General features: G+C 43.1%; 1 protein-coding gene across 2 annotated transcripts in view; it reads right to left on the bottom strand.

Moving 5' to 3' along the window:
• SV2C (synaptic vesicle glycoprotein 2C) overlaps positions 1–8,962 on the bottom strand; it is a 198,670-nt gene extending 189,708 nt beyond the window's left edge. The window contains exon 1 of one of the 2 annotated variants that reach the window (XM_027606820.2): positions 8,723–8,962. The gene's annotated coding sequence lies outside the window, so the exon portion shown is untranslated. Of the gene's footprint in view, positions 1–8,016; positions 8,127–8,722 lie in introns of those variants that run through there. The other variant, XM_027606821.2, reaches the window with a different exon arrangement.
• Between the last annotated feature and the right edge of the window lie 15,077 nt (positions 8,963–24,039).

Below are 24,039 nucleotides of genomic sequence, written 5' to 3'. Positions count from 1 at the left end.
AGCAAGGGGCCTGGGAGAAACAAAGAAAGGGGCCCAAATTCCTCCAGGGAGGGGCGTGAAGTTTTAAGCTGAGGCTTGAAGGGCAAGTAGGAGCCTTTTCCATGGGTAGGTATGTGTTGAGAGTTGGGGGAAGGTAAGTGGTGGGAGGGAGGACATTCCAGACCCCTGGAAGAGAAGATAAAAATTGTCCACCTCCAATCCTATCAAGTACACAGCCATAGGATGAAAAATGTCCCTAAAAGCACAACATTCTGAATAGCAATACAGGCTTCTGACAGCCACCGGACACATAAGATTTATTGAGAACAGAGGTGGGAGATGGAAGAGAGGTCCTTGACTTTAATGACCTATGTCAGCAGTGTGCAGTTCCTCTCAGGGTCCGCTGTACCGGATGTTTATAGGTGAGTTCCCTTTTTTCATTCAAAATGAAAACAGCTTTATTGAGTCCTAAAATAATTTATGTTCTCACAACCTCAAATACCTTCCTGTACTATGAGCTAAAAAAAATATCCATGGGAAAAACTGGCACTGCATTTTAGCCACTAAAACATTAATATCTGGACATATTTGAGAAACATCATCACATGGGCAACCTGAAATTAATTTTTACCAACTTTACTAATGCCTTAATTACAAATGTAATATGTAATTATTGTTAAAAACTCAAACATTTCAAAAATATAAAGTGAAAAGTGTCAGGTCCTCCCCATCTTATCCCCAGAGATAATAGTTTGGTCATTGTCCTTCCGGGCTTTTTAATGTACTTTAATTTTTTAATAGAGACATAGGACATTTTCTGGTCAATAAACTGCTGTATTTTTCATTAATAACTTATCTTCAAATATTTCCATGTGAGTACATACAGGTTCATTTCAATGGCTGTGTAGTATTTCATTATTTAGATAAACCATACTTGATCTGATGACCCTCTGAAGGACATTTAGATTGGTTCTAATTTTTCACTACCACGAATAATATGCACAGAACATCCTGTGCAACACTCTCATGATTAATCTTAATATTCTGATACTTCTGAGCATGTCTGGAAGGGAGGGACTAAGAAATCGCCCAGTAGAGAGCTCAGTGCAAGCAGAAGACAATCTGAGACCCACTATTTATGGTCTTAGGACAATGGGCTGGAGTCGGAAGGGACAAGTGATCGTGAATACAGGATGTTGTGTTTCTCACCAGCCCCGTACATTCGCACAGCCTCCCAACTCTCCAGGGACATTAGGAGCACATGGTAGCTTCAGGAGGTTCTGTAATACTGGAGCCAGGGCATTCTGGGAGTGGGAGGCACGCTCTGCACCACTGTGGGATGCTGCTGCAGGGAAGTAGAGGCAGGGACCATAGGGATTATCCCTGAGAGCTCAAAGAAGTAGTGAAGAATCTTTGTAGCAGACTGGGAATCCACAACTCGGGGAGGAATAGAACGAGGGCAATGACTGTGGATGCTAGCATGGGTCTCTATGTCTACCTCCACACTGACGTGGCCAAAAGGAGACCCTGGCTGCGGGTTTAACGGGACACTTCAAAAAATAATTATCTTTATACTTAAATTACGTTTGTGTTCAACGCAGCTCAGAATGTGTTTAATGTGCATTAATTGGAGCATGTTGTCACATGTTGAAAATAATACTAGTGTGAAGGCAAACATGAGAATGTCCCGATGGAATTATTAGAATGTTGCTTCTTCAATACAAACACAAACACAAAAATTTTCAAAAAAGAAAAATGGCATACTTAGCACTACTCAAGAGTAATATTACAATGAGTGTATTTTAAAACAAGCTAGTCAGAGCTTGAAATGACAAAATGGGTCCCCTTCTCTACCCACCGCTAAAACGCATGGTACTGGAGGGGATGGAGTCTAAAACACATTGCCAGTGTTCCTGGTGTTTCTAACAAAGGCAGACCTAGCACCTCAAGCTGCCTTCTCTCAGCGACTCCGGGAGCAGTGACAGGGAGGGAAGGTCCACGGAAATGACCCAAGGATAGGAGACCTGAAGCCAGTTTTTTAAAAGTTTCTGATGCTCACTCAAAGATCTGGCCCACACTGGATGGTTGTAATCAGGTGAAGACAGTCCCGGTGTACTGGAAAAGACACTGATCTTGGTTCAGTCAATTACAAACCATGTAACAGGGGAAAATCACAAGTTCTCTGAGTAATGAGAGGCCCCGCATCATTATAAAGGCTACAACGATCCACATGCACGTGTATATACAAATATGCACAGGTTCCCAGGATTGGCTAGTAACTGACAAAAGGAAAACGTGGGCCCCCCCGCTTGTTCAAAAAATTTCAAGAGCTGATGGCAGAGCATAAACCAAACACAGGGCCTTTCTAACCATCAGGCCCCGCGTGGTCCATGAAGCGAGCCCTCAGTGTTACCATTCCACAGATGGGTGCTCCTTGGGAACAGGACCTTTGTAACTGCACAGCTGAATCTCCAAAGTACCCTGCCTTTGGTAAACATTCAGGAAACACTTGACTACTTACAGGATTGCATTATAATAAAAAGGAAGCAGGGTTTCCTACATTAAGAAGGAACCCCTTCATGTTACAAAACAAATACTGATTGAAGAGAAAAGACATCTTTTATAGTACAGTGCCTGCAAAGCAACATGCTAGGAGCTTTATGTATGTTTTCTCCATTTACCCTTTACACACAATCCTAAAAAGTAGATATAAAAATCATCTTTTCACAGCTGAAGAAACTAAGGCTCTAAGAGATTAAGAAATTTGTCCATGGTTATACCATTTTTCTCAAGCAGCTCATTAATTCATCTGATAAAATTTACTGAGCTCTTACTGTGCTCCAGATACTATTTTAGAGACTAAGGATAAACAGCAAGACAAAACAACAACCTATCTCTACTTCTGACCTTGGCCTCTTGGGGTTTTGTAGTTCAGCCAGGAGAGACGGGCATTAATGAAACAATCTCACTGTTTTCAAAAAGGAGATGGTAAAATTAATGAGCTTTATAAACAGAGTTGCCAGATTCAGCGAATAAAAATACAGGACGCCCCCAGATAAATTTAAATGTCATATAAACAACAAATAATATTTTAACATAACTATGTCCCATGCAATATTTGAGACATACGTAGATTAAGAAACATTTTATTAATCTGAATTCAAGGTTACTGAGTATCCTGTTTTTCTCCAACAACCTTATTTATAAAGAAAAGAACACTGTGAGAGAAGAAAGAATTTTCCCCTCCCGAGAGGGTTGGGAAGCTCTCCCAGAAAGGGAAGATGACTGAAGTCTGAAGAACATCAAGAGTTAAAATGGTGAAGGTAGGGTACAGCAGTGATAAGGTTGCTGTAGCAGGATGGGGCTGATGTTTGAAGGTTGCTAGGATGGGAGAGGTTTGGAGGTTAAGCAAAATGAAGTTACAGAAGTGCACAGGGGCCAGGCCATCCAGGGCCTTGAAGGCCATGCTAAGGTTTTCAGCCTTTCCGCCACCAGAGCAACCTGTCATAAATGCTGCTCCTCCTGCCTAGGCCCCTCCTTCTATGATGCCATCTACATAACTGTCTCCACAGAGTTCTGCCCAACCACCTACCTCACTCACTCCACCTCTGACTCCTTCCACAGAACTTGGTCATCTTTTAAGTCTGTCTTGCCAGCTGGAAGGTGACTTCTCTGAGAGCTTCAAGTAGAGATTCAATAAATACTGAAGAGAACAACACAGCCTAGATAGCCCTGCCACACTGCCACCTTGTCAAGTACTAGTTCAAGTACTCCTTCAAGTGTAGACCCCTATTGATGACATATAACCCACTTGGCAGAGCTCGATAAATAGCATTTTCTGGGCCCACCCGTGGAATTACTTATTTAGAATGTCTAGGATAAAGCTCAGACATCTCCATTTGAATAAGCTCCCCAGAGAAGTATGATACACAGGACTACTGAGAATCATAGGTCTATTCAGCTATACAAAGATTCTAATCCACAGGATTTTCAAAGAGTAGCAAATAACAAGAAAAAGCATTTGGTCTAATCAGTCATAAATCTCACTGTGCTCCTGAGTTGTAAGAGGACCCAAGTGCTATGAGAAGACTAAAGCCCATTAATAAAGTTCTTACTTTCCAGTCTTAATCATTTGCAGCATTAATAAAGTTCTTACTTTCCAGTCTTAATCATTTGCAGTACATCCTGTCCACAGGAAATGATACAACAGCCATGGTATACATTGGATGCTCAACAGAAAGCATTTAAAATTTGTCATGTTAGGGGCGCCTGTCTGGCTTAGTCGGTAGAGCATGCAACTCTTGATCTTGGGGTTGTAAGCTCGGGCCCCATGTTGGGTATAGAGATTATTTAAAAACAAAATCTTTAGGGGCGCCCGGGTGGCTCAGTCGTTAAGCGTCTGCCTTCAGCTCAGGTCACAATCCCAGGACCCTGGGATCGAGCCCCGCATTGGGCTCCCTGCTCGGCAGGAAGCCTGCCTCTCCCTCTCCCACTCCCCCTGCTTGTGTTCCCTCTCTTGCTGTGTCTCTCTCTGTCAAATAAATAAATAAAATCTTTAAATAAAATAAAATAAAATTTGTCATGTTAAATTCATCTGAATATCTGCTTTGCTGAGATTAGTAAACTGAGATTATTTTTCAATTTCGGTCTTTTAAAAATGTTTTAATCCATATTCATAATGGCATAATATAAAATCTAACAGATCAATTATTCTACAAAAACAGAACCCATAGGTCCATGTAAAACTGCAACGTGAGTTAATAAAAAACACTTCTTATATTCTACTTATAAGCAAAGTTCAAATTTAAAATATAACTCATCAAGGGATAAAGAAGGTGTGGTGTATATATATATATATATATATATGTATACACATATATATATAATGGAATATTATTCAACCATAAAAAAGAATGAAGTCTTGCCATTTGCAACAACATGGATGGACTTAGAGGGTATTATGCTAAGTTAAATAAGTCAGAGAAAGACAAATACTATGTGGTTTCACTCTTATGTGGAACTGAAGAAACAAAACAAATGAACAAAAAAAAGAGAGACAAACAAAAAGCAGACTCTTGAATTTGCAGAACAAACTGGTGGTTACCAGAGGGGAGGTGGGTGGGGGATGGGTGAAATAGGTGAAGGGGATTAAGAGTACACTTATCATGATGAGCACTGAGTAATGTAGAGCACTGCTGAATCACTACATAGTACACTTGAAACTAAAACACGGTATATTAATTATACTAGAATTAAAATTTTAAGAAATAAAATAAACTATAATTCATCATATATTTCTGCATTTCATGGAGGGAAAGAATATTAGAACCAGAGAGTACCAAACCATCCAATCCACTGATCTCTCTCCATTTATTTCATTTTGTTCAATTCTTCCCCACAAGGGAAACCATGATGATATGCAACTAATAGCAAGTGTCCCTAATTACAAAGGGTGTTTGTGATAAAAATAAACGGTTTATACACCATTAAGACATATTTCCAGCAAGAATTAAAATAGTAACTTGACACCCCCCTTGCTATTTCAGCTGTGCCAAATAAAGAAAGCTCCAAATTCAATTCACTGCAACATTTACACTGGTTGCTCAGTAGGGCTGGAATGGAAAAAGCAAAGCAAAAACAAAAACAATTTAGCAATGTTGTACCAAAACCACACACAGACAGGGGTCTGCCTCTTCGGTTTACTGACAGACTTAACCTAAATGATGAGTTTGTGTGAAATGGACAGTGATGTACATATTGCAAACCATGGGTCTGATAAAACCCAAAGCAACATGGAACCAAGAAGCACTGGTCAATCATAGGCTTTTCCTTGGTACAGCCGCACAGGATAAATAGGGCATTTTAACTTTAACCATTCATAGATATCCACCATTATGTATGAATAACATGAATAACAACATTGTGAGTGGTAGGAAGGCATTTTGACAAATCAGATGTTTTTATTCGTGAAATATATCATCAACAAGTTTACCTTAGAGTAAGAGATAATATCCTTAATTATAGGAAATGGATTTTCTGGGACTTGTGGTCACATGATATATTGCACATTATGATACCCTTTGTGGTCATCTCCTTCAGGGTGGAAACTGCATCCTGTTTTCTGAGGCAACTTCCACACTTAAGGAATATGACTGGGTTAATAATGAGTAGAATTTTTTACCTAAAAGCTCTTAGGCTAGTCTGCTGCTCACACCAGAGAACGTGCTTTGACTGTCATCAGGTCATGAAAAATAAATCTGTTTTCTCTACTACATCACGAAAAACACTCAGATGTAATCCAGTGCTTTTTTTTTCGTTCTCCAGACAGCAGCTAATGGCATCTGATTTTATATAAGACTGTTAGGAAAAGTCTATTGTCTGCGTTTGCTGACACTGAAAGCTAAATTTCATTAAAGGAACAGCACTGGTGAATGTCTCCAGAATTTTTTAAAAGATAAAATTGTTTTTCTTTTTCCCTTAAAGGGACTGTGTTTCATGATATTTTCCATTCATAGAGAATTTGTAGGCACAAAGCTCTCTGAGACCATCGTCTTTTGTCCTCAAAACAACTTTGTAGTAAGAGCTAGTCTGAGCTTTTTCAGACTTCTCAAACGTGGAGGATGAACCCAGGAGGTAAGTCACTTGCCCGAGGTGACTGTAACACTAGGTTCCGGAAAGCGGGAACCAGGATCTTTGTCTCTGGGCTCTCCGATGACTGCCTTCCCCATTTCCTTCCTTCCTCCCTTCCTCCTCCCCCCTTTCAATCCTTTTGCCACACACACTGCAGATTTGCCCTCATTCAGCAAAGCCAGTAGAAAAACCTTTGCCAGGAGGCTTCCAGAAAGTGGGGGCTTTTAAAAATAAATAAAATGAAACATGGATTGGGCTTTTTATTTTCTCCCAGGGACTGCTTTCAACACACATTTTTAGGTCCTAAAGGAGGAACGCAGCACACTGTTTTGGTAGCCATTCTCAAGCCCCACTTAGAGGCCAGGCTTCCTGACAAAACTGAAGAATGAAGGAATGCGTGAGCACTACGGAAATCTCATGAACCTCAACGTCGAAGCTTTCACATGAAAACTTGCCAGGAGCACGAGGCCTTTCGGAACTTGCCACAGAAAACTAGTGAACGCCAAAGAGATGAATGCCAAAGCCTCTTCCAGGATTAAGACTAAGAAACTGAAACAACTTTCTCGCGCTATCAATCACCTAAATATTTAGGCAGGCGGTCTATTGAGAGAGGAGGCCATCAGGACATCCCTGTTGCTGCGCCTTAAAAGACGCCCCACCTTTCGATCCCCGGGGAGCGCCTGGCCGCTGCGGCGCCTTCCCCGCACTGTGGCGCACTGCGGAGCTGCGGGATGGCCCGCAGACCCGCCCTGCTGGGCTTTCCTCGCCGCCCGGGCCGCAGCCCGCCCCCCCGCCGCCGCCGCCGGGTGCGCTGCGGGGCATCCATCACCTGAGAGACTTTGACGCACGCGCGCTCTCCCAGACCGAGACTCCGCCGCCTCCCCTCCAGCCCCCACCCCGCCCGCCTCCCCTCCAGCCCCCACCCCGCCCGCCTCCCCTCCAGCCCCCACCCCTCCCGCCCCTCGCGGGTCTGCATTTGCATCACTAGCACACGCAGCGGGTGACGTGAGCGCCCCCCCCCCCCCCCCGGCTCCCGCCCCTGTGACTCAGTCCCTCCCCCTCCACCCCCGCGCGCCCGGCGCCTAAGGTCCCCGCACGCCCACAGAAAGACCCTGGGTTTTGTGCATCTGCGGCGGGGTGCCCGCTGCCCCACAAGTTCATCACCATATTCCGCAATCTCCATGGGCCCAGCCCCGGGAGGTCCCCGCGACAAGCTGGAGAAAAGTCTTCCCAGTTCTAGAACCCAGGCGGAGGGGAAAGAGTCTGACCATTGAAAGGGTCAGATGGATTGGGTGAGCGCCGCCACAGCTCTCACCACCACCTGAAATGACCCAGGTAGCTTATTTATGGGTGATGGCCCCTCTCCCTCCCCCGGAGCCGCACGCCAGTCGGTCTATTTCGCCGCACCTGGTGCCTGGTGGACGCTCAGTAGGTTTTTACTGGATGAGGGCGGAGTGTTTGGAGTGAAGTGCAGCACTTACAACCACAGCCCCGCGGGATTCCCGGTTCTCCATCCCTTTCTGCTTCTCGCGCAGACGCAAGACGGGGGCTTTGGGGACTTCCGTGGAATCGTTTTTTAAGCCCCGGGGTCTCTTTCAGGCTCGCACAGCGCCCAATGCGGCTTTCTCTGCTCTTCCGCCAGCCGCACGTCTGCAGAAGGATCCCCGCCGAAAAGTTGAGCCCAAAGCTGGGGTCGGGGTACAGGTCGGACGCCTGGCTGGGGGCTCGGAGCTGCTGTTCTGATTCAGCCTCCCCTTCCCGGTCCAACCAAGGAAGCAAAGTATTGTGGAGGTCCCCAAGGAAGGCGGGCGCGGCTTTCGAATCCCCGCGGCCGCCCACCCGCCTCCCCCGGGAATCCGGATAAAGTGCACCCGCCTCCCCTGACCTACCCTGGGCATCCGGGAGTCACTCCATCTGCTTTACCCCGAATTCCCCGGTCCCGCCCCAGCAAAAAGGCACCTGCAACCGCTTCCTCGGGGGCACGCGGGGCAAAGTTGCGCTTCTAAAAGGCTGCAAAAAGTTCCCCACGCTGCAGCGCCCGGCTCCCCGGTCTGGAAGGAAAATTAGGCGGCGGCTGGAAAACCCGCCACCGCTGCCGGGGTCCCTCACTCACCGCTCCAGCCGCCTGGGACCCCCTGCCCTAGGTAGTGTCAGCGCTGCAGCTGCTGCCTCGCGGGCGTCGCTCGGGCTCTCTCCCCGGGGCCGCCTCCGTCTGCCACTCTCGCCGGCAGCGCACGGAGTGGTGACTCCTCCGAGCGTGTCAGCGACGAAAGGAGGGGCGGCAAAGTGGCTCTGGGCTTGCACGCTGCGGTCCTCCTCCCCCTCCTCCGCCTGCGCCTCCTCCCCGCGGTGCTGCAGTGCCGGGCGGCGGCGTAGCGAGAGTACGAGCGGTGCGCAGGGAGGGAGTCACCGTGCGGGGGAGGCGGGAGCGGCGCACGACTAGGTGCGGAGCCGGCTGACTGGCTCCGGGAAGTCCGGGTTCTGAGGCCTGGCTGCAGCGTGGCACTAGGGGGAGGGGCGGGGCCACCCCCAAGTGGCAAGTACTCTCGGAGTAGTCAGGGCTCCGAGTTTGCACCGGGGGGGGGGGGGGGGGAAGGAAAGGGGCACCAGTGCTCTGCGTGGTGCACTGGGGGCGGCGCCCCTAGTCTGGTCCCCCGAGAAACGAAGGAATTCTGAGTGCGGGACCTAGCTGGTGCCAGGGGAGAGAGGGTTTGCCCCCTATTCCTGGGCCTGGGACTGACCTGTTAACGTCAACTCCTCTTCCAGGGAGCCACCTGGCAGGGCTAAATTGACCATTCCTCCACCCTCCACCTTCACCCTGGCGAGGGGAAACTTGGGACGCAGCAAGAGCAAACCGGAGGAAACTTTGCTGGGTGTCTGAGGTCTCCCTAATGCCGGGGGGAGGGGCAGACAGCCGGATCCACAGGCAGACAGTGAAAGTGGCTCTTTCAGGGGAACTACTAAATATTTAAAAAGGAGAGGGAGGCACGGGAATTTTGCTTGTATTCTTGATAAGACTGGCGTGCTGGAGACCCCCACTTGAGCTTCCCCACTACAAAGCAGCAAGGTTCGGCGGCTCGGGGAAGCCTACTCGGGCGACGCCTTCCCCAAGGCTGGCGCGGCCACTCCGCGGCGGTAGAGGAGGGCGTAGTCGTCCGCTGACCTCTGGCCGCCGCCCCTCCATGTCCCCCCCATCTCACGCACTGCCACCCAGATGCTGCGAGAAGCTGGGCTTCCCCAAATCCCTGACCCTGCCAGCTCCGCGCTCACATGGAACAAATGCAGCGTGGGAGGCGGCCACACTGGCAGGCATCTTCCCTAAGATCACTGCTCTAATGATGGGTGACCCGAAGCAAGACAAAGCACAACGCCTGAGCGGGATGCAGTGGGTGGAACTCACTCTCTCTCTCTCTCTCTCTCTCTCTCTCTCTCTCTCTCTCTCTCACACACACACACACACACACGTTTATCTGCCAAATGTGTTTGATTCGTGTAAATATGCCTGGATGATTGAATGGATCAGTGTATGGATATAAATATCAATACTACATGTACTTGTGCGGGAAAGAAGAGATACCAGGCACCTCAGACAGCCTCCTGCCCAGAGAAGCTGGTGGGGATGAGGTGGGTCAATTCTGAGCGATGTTGTCACATGAGCTTTCTGGCTTGGTTCGTATCACTATGCATGATGCTGTGGAAAGAGGAAGACAGAGACAGTCCTTGGCCTATAATTTTCCCTTCTCTACATTTCAGGCTCTCAAGAACTCTAAGTTATGATTCTCCCTGTCCTGTGGAACCTACACTTGCTCTGCTACATCAGTCTTTGAAAACCTGACTGGGTCTTGTTTGGGTTAAAGGCTTTGCAGTTTTCAACCATATGTGGTGCTGTTAAGGTGGTCAGGAAACATGAAAATTAGGAACATGCTGCTTATTTGCATTTCATGGATCCCTCTACATAAGCAAATTATTTAAATTAAGTATTTAGGCTAAAATTATTGTGTGGTTACAATGAGAAGGAAAATATCCCATGGGAATGCCAAATAAATCCAGCATTGGAAATGAAATTGTGAAATTAAAAAAAAATCACAAACCTTATCCAGATCGCCTGCATATTACACATAAAACATTGAACTCTCAAATGCAAAACATGCTGGCGATTCACTGGGTTTCCAAATGGACAGACAGACCCCCTCTTGAAAACCTTTCTCCAAATGTCATATGATAATGGATTATTTCTCCAATGAGAGAAGTTCAGAAAACCATGAATGATCAATGTGCCCTGTGCTATGCTACCTCTTCCCTGTGCTGTCCATGGAAGATATTTAAAGTGTAAAAATTTTTCTAGCTGCCAAGTTTTCATGTCTTGACATAGTTGAAGATAACAGCTCCTACAGGAAAATTCCTGATTATGTATTTTTGAGAAATGTTCGATTTAAGACTAGCTTGTGTTAGAGGAGGGTATTTTAATGCTGTGTTTTTGGAGGACAACAAACATTTTCTCATGACGATGGGATGCATAGGTTCTTCAGCTTGCCCTCCAAGAGTGCTCTCATTTTAGGGTCCCGCTTGGTGCACCTCAGGCCTATTGGATTCAGCACTCAGAATAGTCTTCACACCTTCATTATAAGGATGTGTTTTCTCTCCTAAAAACACTTGTCTTGTAGGAGTTGATGGAGGGTAAAGGAGACCCCTGCACTGTCCCCACAAAAATCCCAGTGCTCTGACGTCACTACCCTCCTACCAATCTGCAATTTTATTCCTCAGTGCAGTATCTGCTGAGCATGCTAGAAAGTAAGCTGTTAAACAGACCTAAGGAGCATCAAAGATCTATCTTCACATCTGCAAAGTGGATTCAATAAAAATGATTCATACTAAGTATAGACTGTGGTGATTAAACTTGATAACACACACAAGAAGCACAGTGCCTAGCACATAGTGGACATAGATTAAATGTTAATACCCCTCTCCTTTTAGTAGCCAGAGTGAGGTTTTCCCAAGTGTGTGCCTTAGGGTGTTAGTTCTATATTTCTGCAAGCTTAGGGTAACTAACAGCTGGCTTCCAGAACAGAGACCTCAAGAGAGCCTCCATACACTTGGACCAAGGCTACCTCACTCCAGTTCTCCTCACCTTCATCATCAGGGGTCAGTAACAAGGCAGACACCCTTCTCACCCTCAATGCTCACAGCTTCCCTAACACTCTAGGTCTTGAGTCTACCAATATTAATCTCATTAAGCCCTTAATGCCTATTTATGTTGGTTATCACAAGCAGCTCGAGAATCTCAAGTGCGTTTCTCATCTCCTACCTTTTAACATTCATAGACTGAGCACATATTATATGTCCCTTTCTCCCTCTGCAGCTCCTGGAACCTTCTGTTTCGGGCTTCTGGAAGGCACAATCCAACCATTAGCAAAATGCCCTATATCCTCAGCCTCTTCTCTGAAGGTTCCCTTCACTTCTTGCTCGAATGGAAGCCTGATTCTCCCGCTAGAAAAACTGCTTCCACAGCCCTTGCAAGTGATGGCTGGTTTTGCCCTCTCCAGCTCTTGTATCATTGTGTCAGGAAATAAGAAGGTGGTGTCCTTCTTGTTCCTCAGTGCTGCTTCCAGAACATTGTTCCTCCCTTCTCCCGAAAACCTACAGCTCTGAATCTTACTTCATCAGGTTATTGTACACTTTGAAACGTTGCTGCTATGCTCAGACCTCCATGTCACTCTGCACCTTTCCCGACAATTTTAGCTCCTAATTCAAGGTCACTCCCTAATCACTAATCCTACCTTAAGCCTCACAAACTTAATGCACATGAAGTTGTTCATTGCAACCAGTACTACCCTTAGTCCTGAGCAAGCAAGGGTTCTGTGCCTGAGGGGGCCTGTGCTTTAGAATGCCTTACTTAAAAAAATTTAAGTCCCCCTTTGGTGGCTGGGTTTGCAGCCCCCAATTTTCATGAAACTATGAACTCAGTTTAATATTGGGCTGGTAATTTCCCAGGGCCCTGGCAGAAGGAAACACAAATACTTTCTGGAGGAGCTCTCCTTTATCCTAGACTTCAAAAAAATTCCCTCAAATAAGTTTTTGGTGAAATATAGAAAATGATGAAGCACACAAAACAATGAAACACACGAATAAGGATGACCCCATGAAGGAGAGTCAGCAGATAGCAGATATAAAAAAAGAAACTTCAGTCCTTCTTCAAGAAAAGACTTCAGATGTTGGAATTATTAGTCACAATTCTTCCTTTACTTGAAGAAAAATAAAAGACAATCTTATAAATATTTGCAGGTGATAGGAAACTACAAGGAATAACCAATCATACTTAAAAACCTATCCAACTCTACTGGTTATCTTACCAACACCCAATCCAACTTCCACACCTATATAACACAACTTCCTCCTCCCTTAAAGAACCTTGATTCTATTCAGCGATCAATCTTTTTTTTATTGTACACATATATTTAACAAAATGATTTTACACAGAATGCTAAGAGCACGTTTCTTCATATTTTACAGAAAGGCATGAAATTCATACCATTGCATAGCCAAATCTAACTCCTAACTAGACGGATTACATTTTGTTTAGAGTTTAAAGCCTTAATGGCAATAATCATTATTATGATTAATAATAATTACTGACTGAAAAATAAATTCAGAAAGTAGTGAATTAAATTTAATATGGTCTCATATGCCCTGAAGGAGGTTGTACCCGACTTGGAGGAGCTTTTGCTATGTCCAAATAATGTCCTCTTTGGAATTTCTGTGACTGCAGGGTCATGAATCATCAGTCCCCTCCCTTTCTGCCAGACATCATGCTATCAATCTCCTTTACTCCCTGGCCAAGTCTTTTAAGATCTATAAAAAAAAAAAACAATTATAAGATTGAAGTGTATGCCTTTCTCTCTAGCTTCTGGGTAGACTTCCTTTACTCACAGCTGAAAACATTCTTAGACTGACATTATCCACAACTCTAAAAAGTATCGGGTACATAGTAGATTCTCCACAAATGTCTACTGATTTAAACTGACTGTGTGTTGAGTTCATTTCTGTTGAGAAAACAAGAAGGATGTCGTCTGTTGGTCCCTAAAATCATAGAAGGTGTTTGGCAAATATTTTCTTGAAGCCAGAATGGCTTCGGGATCTTAGTAAGCACAAGGGAAGCTTTTAGGGTCCAGATGGAAGGCTGAAAATGAAAAAAAAAAATCTCAGTGAAAACTCGGATTCTGGAAGAATCGTTCTGCCCAAACAGCCAGGGAAGGAGTTGCACCAGGCAGGGTCCAGAAACAAGAGCCCGAAGAGGTCTCTAGCTTCCCCCCCGTGACTCAGAGGAAAGGTCACACGTCCCTTGAGAGTCCGTGCTAGGGCAGAGATGGGGAAGGGAGTAGAAATGTCTACTCCCTTTTGTGGGACATTTGTGGGTAAAAAGAAGCAGAATTTGATGTCTGGAAAGCTTTCATGTTAAGAAAGAGAGAGATGAATGAAAGGAAATTAATCTGTTCAGGGCTACATCCTGGGTAGACCCTGTGGGCCCCTAATTGTCCCTCTCTGTATGGTTAGCTCCCTGTATCTGCAAGTCTAGAGTAAAGTAGATTTGTCATTCAGGAAATGTCTAGCCTCAGTGCATGTGACCACTGCTAAGACACAGATGGGCTGTTGTGTTCCTGAGGTCTCTGTGCCAGGAAGAGGAGTTCCTGATATCTGAATGGTGGCAGAGAAACTGGATCCATCTCACACAGCTTGTAGTGCCCCGGCCATTAGTTTAGGAATGCCCAGGAGACAGCATGGCTGTGAGTAGGCAACTCGCTCACTCCAAGTCTCTCAGTGGCTGTGCAGTGCCTCTGTGTAAAGCACTAAATGCCTCAGCCTGTCCATATGTCTCATGTCATTGCCCACCAGAGAGACTTCGGCACAGAGGCAGCAGTGAATCATGAGGTGGCCATGTAGACCTGGCCATTCTCTGACCTCAGCCATCCTGGGGCTTGCATAGTGGGCCTGGGGAACTGTCAACCACTGAAGGATGGTGGTTGACAGATATGTACTGCCCCACAGAGGGACAATTCTGAGAACATTCTATATAGTCTCTCAGAGAGTTTTCAGTAGGATAGCCCACAATTGGCCATAGTGGTAACCAATTTTTTAGTCAACAAGCCACTGACTTTCCTCCCTTCCTCCTCTCACCTCTTCACCTGCTCACTATGCTTCACATGATCGATTCTCCAGGAAACCACATGTAATCAAACCCTAAACCCAAACTGAGACAACCATTGTGCGAAGGCAGGCATCATCAGCTCCACACACTGAGAGATTTTAGGTTCTACTTTGTGTATGGCCTCATTACTTACCAGCTTGGCTATAAGTATCCTGTCTCATTTCCTGAAGTGCCACAGTCTTTGAAAGCTCACAAACTCCTAACACAATGCTTTCCATATGAGAGGTGCTAAATACATTTGAATAATTGTTGAAACATTTAATTAATGTTCTACATTCCTTCTTGAACTTCTCTTTACAAAATGAGACTTATCAAGAATCTTACAGCTTCAAATTTTGCAATGCCTTCTTTGGAGGGGGAATAGTACAATACCTTGAGAAACCTCCAGCATTCCTATCATGTTAATTTGATTTAGATTAAAGCCGACACACACACACACACACACACACACACACACACACACACACACACGCCTACTTTGTAGCAAAAGTAATCTCTCTGAAATTTTTCCTGCTCTTTTTCTTTCAGTGACTTCTGTTGCTGCTCCAAGCTCTGTAATGAGTGTTATGGATCATCTGTATCTACATGATTTATAGCTCAAATCTGAATATTCCCACTGGGTCTTTCATATTATCACTGGCTGGATTTTCCTTTTTAACATTCTACCACAGGTTTGTTAATACATTAAATTCTATGAAATTATTTTCCTGCTCAAGGGAGAATTATTGTTCCCATGTTCAGAATTTGTCTTGTATAATCTTCCTGCTCCAAATTAGTGTTCCAACATTCAGCTCTTCTATTTTAATAATAGACATGCTGATTTCCCCATACGATCTAATTATTAAAAATGCATGTAGTAAGCTCTCAGGAAGTTAGGTTCACTTCTGTTTTTAGCATGATCCATAGCTATTGGTCCTGACCAACTTTTGGGTCACAAATTGCTTTTTCTTTTAAGAGGTAGCAATACTATGAGTGTTAATGATGGAAGCATTTAGTATTAATAGTCTAATTCATATTTTCTCTTGCTCTACACTTAAGCTAAAGCTACTCCCTGCTGATAAAACTATTTTTGAACTCCCCTTGCCTTTGCTTCACTCCCAGTCCCAAGGAGAGTTTTCTGGGTACCATAGTAATCTGCATAATGATATATCCTATACGGACACTAGATCTCCCTCACTAAAACTTAAGCTCATTTCTGTGTGCAGCGGCAGCCCAGAATTAAAAGTTCTTTAATAATGGGGCCTGATGGATTAGGTGAAGCTTAGTGCTCTTCCCTACACACTTGCCAGGGGTTCTTTTTAAATCCCAAGAAAGTAGCTTCCCACCTTTACTATTGATGAAAATTCAAATCAAGCTCAACCCAGTTTATTGTTAATTCCAAGGGAGGGAGTAGGAAGTCTCATTCTGGCATAAGGACTTAGCTATAGTTTACCAAAAGTTTAGTGTTTGAGGCTATGTTTGCTCTCTGACCTGTCGAGGAAGAAGCTTCTTCCCTTCTTTCCACTCCCTTTTCATTTATCCCACAACAGGCAGAGTCAGGTTCCTACCAGGTGCCTTAAAAGTATGGTGGGCTCCATCTTGTCCCTCTGACTCACCACCTCAGAGGTCACCTTAATGCCATGAAATTCCTGTTTCCAAAAGAAGTAGCTCATTTCTAAAGGCTTTCTGGGGATGTAGGCTCAGAGACCCCTTGGAAGAACAGAAGTTGGCCCAGGATTTCCTTCAAAGAGATTCCCAAAACACATTTCTTTAGGTTTTCCTAGAGGCAATGCAGAAATGGCACAGAAGTGAGTAGAAGATCTTCCAGATCATTATTTCTCAGAATGCTCAGTGAAGAGACTTCCTTGGCATATCATCCTGATAGGTTAAGCCAAAAGTCACAGAACACAGTGTTCATAAGACACCAGAAGATGGCTGCACCTTAACACACAGGCCAAATGTCACTTTGGTAAAATACAATTTCTAAGGCCGCCTTTCAGGTACCACCTTTCCAGAAGAAGACAAGATTCAGACACCCTGGGACAACCAGCTCAGAGATCAGTGGGAATGGGCAGTGGTCTTAGAGGTTATCATGCTGAGACCTCAGAGTCCCAGAGAAGTCAGGCCTCCATATTCTTATTTACAGAGAACATACAGATTCTTGCCAGGAAAAAAGGACACTGAAATGCCACCATCACAGGTTGATACATGTGTTCTTGCAGAGCACCTGGGTCCCAGGAACAGTAGACATTCGCCTGATAGAACAGGCCTGGGTAGGACTCCAAAGGCACAGTTGTCTCTATGACGGGCACCTCCTCTTCCTCTTATCTGGAAACATATGCATATAAACAAGGCGCTTATTGAGGATCCTTAGAACAAGGGTGGCAAATTGGCAAAACTCTGCTTAGAACACAAGCCGGTAGACAGCAGAGATGTGATAAAAGTTCAGGTTGGTGAAATCCCCCAGGCATTTGGGGCATTGTGCCCGGTCTCCTCTGCCAGGAGAAAAAAAGCCTTGATGTGGGCTGGGGCCCTAGAGTCCTGGGAGGGTCTTAGATGTGGGGCAGGCCTGGACTGCAAGCTGCGGAGCATGGAGAGCGACCTGACAGCTTCCAGGAATGCAGCCAAGGCGATAAGCCAGCAGACATTACAACTGGGACAACGATCCAAAGGGGCTACACAGAGCTTGAATCCAGACATGAGGCCTGTGACAGTGCAGTCTGTAAACAAGAGAAAATGAACCTGAGACTAACTGGGGCCAAAAAAGGGGAGAGACTGGAAGAAAAGTGAGTCAGTCAGAACCACAGGAAGAACTAAAGGCCAGGTCTGGGAAAGACAGGAGCCAGGAGATTGCTGAACTCTGAGAAGCCTCTTTTAGGGCTCTGTCTTTGGAATGATTCAGCTACTTCTGCCTTTAGCCCTTGTGTGACTAGCCTGGGATTCTCAGGAGAGTCTGAATGGCCCAGCCTGGGGCACATGACAGGTAGAGAAGTGAGCCAAGGGCACCCCGATGAACATGCCCACCAGGACCACAGAGAACCTGAGAAAGGGTCACTTAACAACAGAAGGGCAGGATGTGGCTCCCAGAGGAAGGGCGGAATGGTTCTGTGCAAGACAAAACAAGAGATACTCAATTCAATTTGCTGAATGACAAACAGCGGTTTCAAGGGCTTGAATGGAAGGTAGAGAGTGCAAGGTAGAAGGCCATCTGATGCAAGAGTCACTCTACAGATTCTCACAGGTGCAGCTGGGTGTGAGGATGGAGCAATGAGGGGCCCCACTCAGACCCACGGTGCAGCCACGGGTCAGGCAGGTGGCCTGAGGGAAGATGGCAGATCAGTGCCTCCTTGGTTGAGTCTCAAAGCATATGGCATCGATAGAGAAAATCTGCACCACAGATTCTTGGCAGAGAGTGATTATAACTTCAAATGTTCTACTGCTCATTCCTCAGAAAAAGCTGTTGTTACTAAAACAGTATTTATGAAGGCCCCAAAGAACAGGCAATGCATCCATTTGATACTCTGAATGTTATACCTCCTATGTTGTGGCAGACCATGTGAGAGAGTGCAAATACCTGAGATGGTTTTCCTTTTCTTTTGCACTTGGCCAATTTTATTAATTGTACCTTGATATTATGCCCTCAGCTGTCATATTAGGATATTATTAAAAAAGAAAAACCACACAGCCTCATTAGTGTGGGGTGGTTGTGAGGGCTTTGGTGACTGGGTCAGGCAGCATAGCCTTTAAGTAATCTCAAGGGAACTTTTCTTTCCATTTTTAGTATCAGTAAAAGTTGTGATCCTTCTCTACAAATGCTTATTTTGTCCTACTTATACTTTATCCCCTTATAGGTTTTAGAAAACAGTTCCTCTTGGAGTGTTTCAGGGTATAAATAAATAGAAATAGAAACAATATTATTTTCTCAACCTTTTTGGATCAGATAATTGCTACTATGTTAACTATTTTGAAGGGTAAAAAAAACATTGGAAGTTACCCAATTAATTATGAAAATAGAAAACCATGATATAAAAACCTCAGAGCAGTAATACAAAAAGAACAAAAACTAAAAACCAATCTCAATCACAAATATAGATACAAAAATCTTGAATAACATGCCAGCAAGTTGATTTTGACACGATGAAAAGAGAAAGAGTATACTATCATCTCATTAGTTTTATCAGGATGAAAGTATAGTTTAGTATTAAGAAATGTTATCATAATAATCATATGGTCACATAAGTAAGTCCTATGACTGTATCCCAATATATACTGAAATGTTAATCCTTAAAATTTCACACTCACTTTTGACTCATTATAAATCTAGGTTTAGGAAAATATATTCTCAAAAAGGTATTTATATCAAGCCAACAGCCATATTATTATTGGGGAAACACTGGGGGCATTCCCATTAAAATCAGGAATGAAAAAAAAGAGGCTCATTATTACCAGTATCACTTACCTTGGTTTTATAAGTACTGGCCAATGGAATAAAAATATGGACCAAAGATTTAAGAAATAATCATAGGAAAAAAGTAGAAGAAACTATCATTATATGTAGTTGTTAAGACTCTATATGTATAAACACAAAGAAAAAAATACAAAAAATGGCTAAATATAGGTAAATGTCCAAAGATCCATAGCTATTCTATATAATGACAATAATAATTATAAAGAAAAATGGCAAAGGATCATATTCACAAAAGGAAGAGAAGATATAAAATTCCCAAGAGTAAAATTAGCCGAGAATTGTGGGAACTAAATGAATAAAATCATAAAGTTTTACTAAAATACTTAAAAGAAAAGTTGAATACATGGAGACACATTCTTGAATGGAAAGCAGAATATTATAAAGATGTCTATTCTTCCAAAGTCAATTTACAGATTTAATAAAACACATAATGCTTAAATTTGGGGGATGTTAGCAAAATAATTTTAAGTGTACCCAGAAAAATAAAATAGGTAAGGATTGCTTAGGCAGTTTTGGTAAAAGGACAATAACTAAGCATCCCTTCCCCAAACATAATAAGGTGCAATAATTAATTCAGTTTGGCACTGGCATAGAGTAGTCTGTAAAGCCAGTGGAGTATAACAGATGACTGATACTGGACTGTAAGTGGTTTTAAAGAAATTACAAATAATACTACTATTATCAATTCTACTATCCATCATTTCATGGCCTGAGTGCCTCTAAAGCCTGCTGTAGAGAATGTGATGAAATAACAAGGGAACTTTTTTAAAGATAAAAATGATACAAAATCAGAAAGAAAACTAGCAGGGCGCCTGGGTGGCTCAGTTGGTTAAGCATCTGCCTTATGCTCAGGTCATGATCCCAGGGTCCTGAGATTGAGTCCTGCATCGGGCTCCCTGCTTGGCAGGTTGTCTGCTTCTCTCTCGCCCTCTGCTCCTCCCCTCAGCTCCTGCTCACTCTCTCTCTCTCTCAAATAAATAAAATAAAATCTTAAAAAAAGAAAACTAGCAATTATTTGCAACAAATTATGAAAAAGACTGATAGCCTTGATAGCCATACTACACAAAATAGTCATACAAATTAACAAGGGAATGCAATCCCCATCAAAATACCATCAACTTTTTTCAAAGAAATGGAACAAATAATCCTAAAATTTGTATGGAACCAGAAAAGACCCCAAATAGCCAGAGGAATGTTGAAAAAGAAAAGCAAAGTTGGTAGCACCACAATTCCGGACTTCAAGCTCTATTACAAAGCTGTCATCATCAAGACAGTATGGTCCTGGCACAAAAACAGACACATAGATCAATGGGACAGAATCGAGAGCCCAGAAATGGACCCTCAACTCTATGGTCAACTAATCTTCGACAAAGCAGGAAAGAATATCCAATGGCAAAAAGACAGTCTCTTCAACAAATGGTGTTGGGAAAATTGGACAGCCACATGCACAAGAATGAAACTGGACCATTTCCTTACACCACACACAAAAATAGACTCCAAATGGTTGAAAGACCTAAATGTGAGACAGGAGTCCATCAAAATCCTAAAAGAGAACACAGGCAGCGACCTCTTCGACCTCAGCCGCAGCAACTTCTTCCTAGAAACATCGCCAAAGGCAAGGGAAGCAAGGGCAAAAATGAACATTTGGGACTTCATCAAGCTAAGAAGCTTTTGCACAGCAAAAGAAACAGTCAAGAAAACAAAAGATAACCAACAGAATGGGAGAAGATATTTGCAAATGACAGATCACATAAAGGGCTAGTATCCACAATCTACAAAGAACTTCTTAAACTCAACACCCAAAGAACAAATGATCCAATCAAGAAATGGGCAGAAGACATGAACAGACATTTTTCCAAAGAAGACATCCAAATGGCCAACAGACACGTGAAAAAGTACTCAACATCGCTCGGCATCAGGGAAATCCAAATCAAAACCTCAATGAGATACCACCTCACACCCATCAGAATGGCTAAAATTAACAAGTCAGGAAACAACAGATGTTGGCGGGGATGTGGAGAAAGGGGAACCTCCTACACTGTTGGTGGGAATGAAAGCTGGTGCAGCCGCTCTGGAAAACAGTAGGGAGGTTCCTCAAATAGTTGAAAATAGAGCTACCCTATTCCCAGCAATTGCCCTACTGGGTATTTACCCCAAAGATACAAATGTAGGGATCCAAAAGGGTCCGTGCACCCCGATGTTTATAGCTGCAAAGTCCACAAGGGCCAAACTGTGGAAAGAGCCAAGATGTCCATTGACAGATGAATGGATAAAGAAGATGTGGTATATATACACAATGGACTATTATGCAGCCATAAAAACGAATGAGATCTTGCCATTTGCAATGACGTGGATGGAACTGGAGGGTGTTATGCTGAGCGAAATAAGTCAATCAGAGAAAGACATGTATCATGTGACCTCACTGATATGAGGAATTCTTAATCTCAGGAAACAAACTGAGCGTTGCTAGAGTGGTGGGGGGTGGGAGGGATGGGGTGGCTGGGTGATAGACATTGGGGAGGGTATGTGCTATGGTGAGCACTGCGAATTGTGTAAGACTGTTGAATCACAGACCTGTACCTCTGAAACATACAATTTATTTAATTAACATATAATTTATATAATTAACATATCATTTAATTATATGTTAAAAAAAAGAAGATAACAGGAAGGGAAAAATGAAGGGGGGTAAATCGGAGGGGGAGACGAACCATGAGAGACTATATACTCTGAGAAACAAACTGAGGGTTCTAGAGGGGAGGGGGTGGGGGGATGGGTTAGGTTAGCCCGGTGATGGGTATTAAAGAGGGCACGTACTGCATGGAGCACTGGGTGTTATACTCAATGAATCATGAAACACTACATCAAAAACTAATGATGTAATATATGGTGATTAACATAACATAATAAAAAAAAGAATTCCTCATATCAGTGAGGTCATATGAAAAAAAAATTATCAAGGGAAAAATAAGGCCTCAGGAGATAAATGGGCAAGGAAACAAATCAGAAACTGCTAAAGAGGAACTACAATTCAATAAAATACAATTTAAAGCAATATTTTTCATCATCAAATTCTTAAGTGAAAACTATTTTTTATTATTTTTTTAAAAATTTTATTTATTTATTTGAGAGAGAGACAGTGAGCAGAGGGGAGGAAAAGAGGGGCAGAGAGAGAGAGAATCTCAAGCAGACTCCCCACTGAACGCAGAGCCCAATGCAGGGCTCCATCTCACAATCCTGAGATCATGACCTAAGCCAAAACCAAGAGTCAGTCGCTTAGCCAACTGAGCCAACCAGGTGCCCCTTAACTGAAAACTATTTAATAATTAACTTAGATCACATCTATTTTCTTTAAGAATTTAAAGCAGGTTAAAAATACAATTAATGACATAAAAATTATTTTTAAGATAAGAAAATCAAATCAAAGCCAAAATAAGTTCAAAGAATAAGCCTTCTAAAAAATAAACTACTGGCACTAAATCAAATTAGAAACTTTTTTTTCCCGTTTCTGGTAAATTTAATTTTTGGTTCATTTTTTCGTTGATACACACTCAATATAGAAATTCATTTCACAAATGAAAAATCAGTCCATTGTTGCAGAATTCTCAAATTGCTATAAAAAAAAAAGGAGAAGGCAGACCCAGCAAAGGAGCTATATATTGGGAAAGGAAGGTGGAACGGGGTGCAATGGAGAAGACTGTGGTGAATTTTTACAGTTCCTTGGCATCTGCCAGTCTTGATGTACTTAACATTCACAAAATAGAAACTTCTGCACAGAAAAAGAAACAATCAACAAAACTAAAAGGCAACCTATGGAATGGGAGAAGATATTTGCAAATGACATATCTGATAAAGGGTTAATATTCAAAATACATAAAGAACTTATATAACTCAACACAAAAACACCACAAATAATCCAATTAAAAATGGGCATAGGACATGAACTATATTTCTCCAAAGACATCCAGATGGCCAACAGACACAGGAAAAGATGCTCGACATCACTCATCAGAGAAACGCAAATCAAAGCCACAATGAAACCTCACCTCACACCTGTGAGAATAACTAAAATAAAAAAGAAGAAACAAGTGTTGGTGAGGATGTGGAGAAAAAGGAACCCTCCTGCACTGTTGGTGGGAATGCAAATTGGTGCAGCCACTATGGAAAACAGTACAGACATTCTTCAAAAAATTAAAAATAGAAAAAACTAATGATGTAATATATGGTGATTAACATAACAATAAAAAATTTTAAAAAATTAAAAATAGAAATACCATATGATCCAGTAATTCTACTACTGGGTATTTACCCAGAGAATATGAAAACAGTAATTCAAAGAGATATATGTACCCCCATGTTTACTGCAGCATTATTTACAACAGCCAAATTACAGAAGCAGCCCAAGTGTCCATCAATAGATGAGTGAATAAAGGAGATGTATATATACATACACTGGGAAATATTATCCAGCCATAAAAAAGAAGAAATTTTGCCATCTGCAAAAACATGGATGGATCTAGAGGATATAATCCTAAGTGAAATAAATTAGTCAGAAAAGGCAAATACCATATGTTCTCACTCATATGTGGAATTTAAGCAACAAAATAAAAAGACAAAAAGAAAACCAGATTCTCAACTATAGAGAACAAACAGATCATTGCCAGAGGGGAGGTGGGTGGGGGAATGGGTGAAATAGGGGATGGGAATAAAGATACATTTACCATGATGAGCACTGAGTAGTGTACAGAATTGTTGAATCATATTGCACACCTGAAACTAA

This window comes from Zalophus californianus, chromosome 5 (assembly GCF_009762305.2).
Source record: "Zalophus californianus isolate mZalCal1 chromosome 5, mZalCal1.pri.v2, whole genome shotgun sequence".
NCBI classification, from domain to species: domain Eukaryota; kingdom Metazoa; phylum Chordata; class Mammalia; order Carnivora; family Otariidae; genus Zalophus; species Zalophus californianus.
The sequence above is the reverse complement of the archived record's forward strand: the minus strand, read 5'-3'. Positions and strand labels throughout refer to the sequence as shown.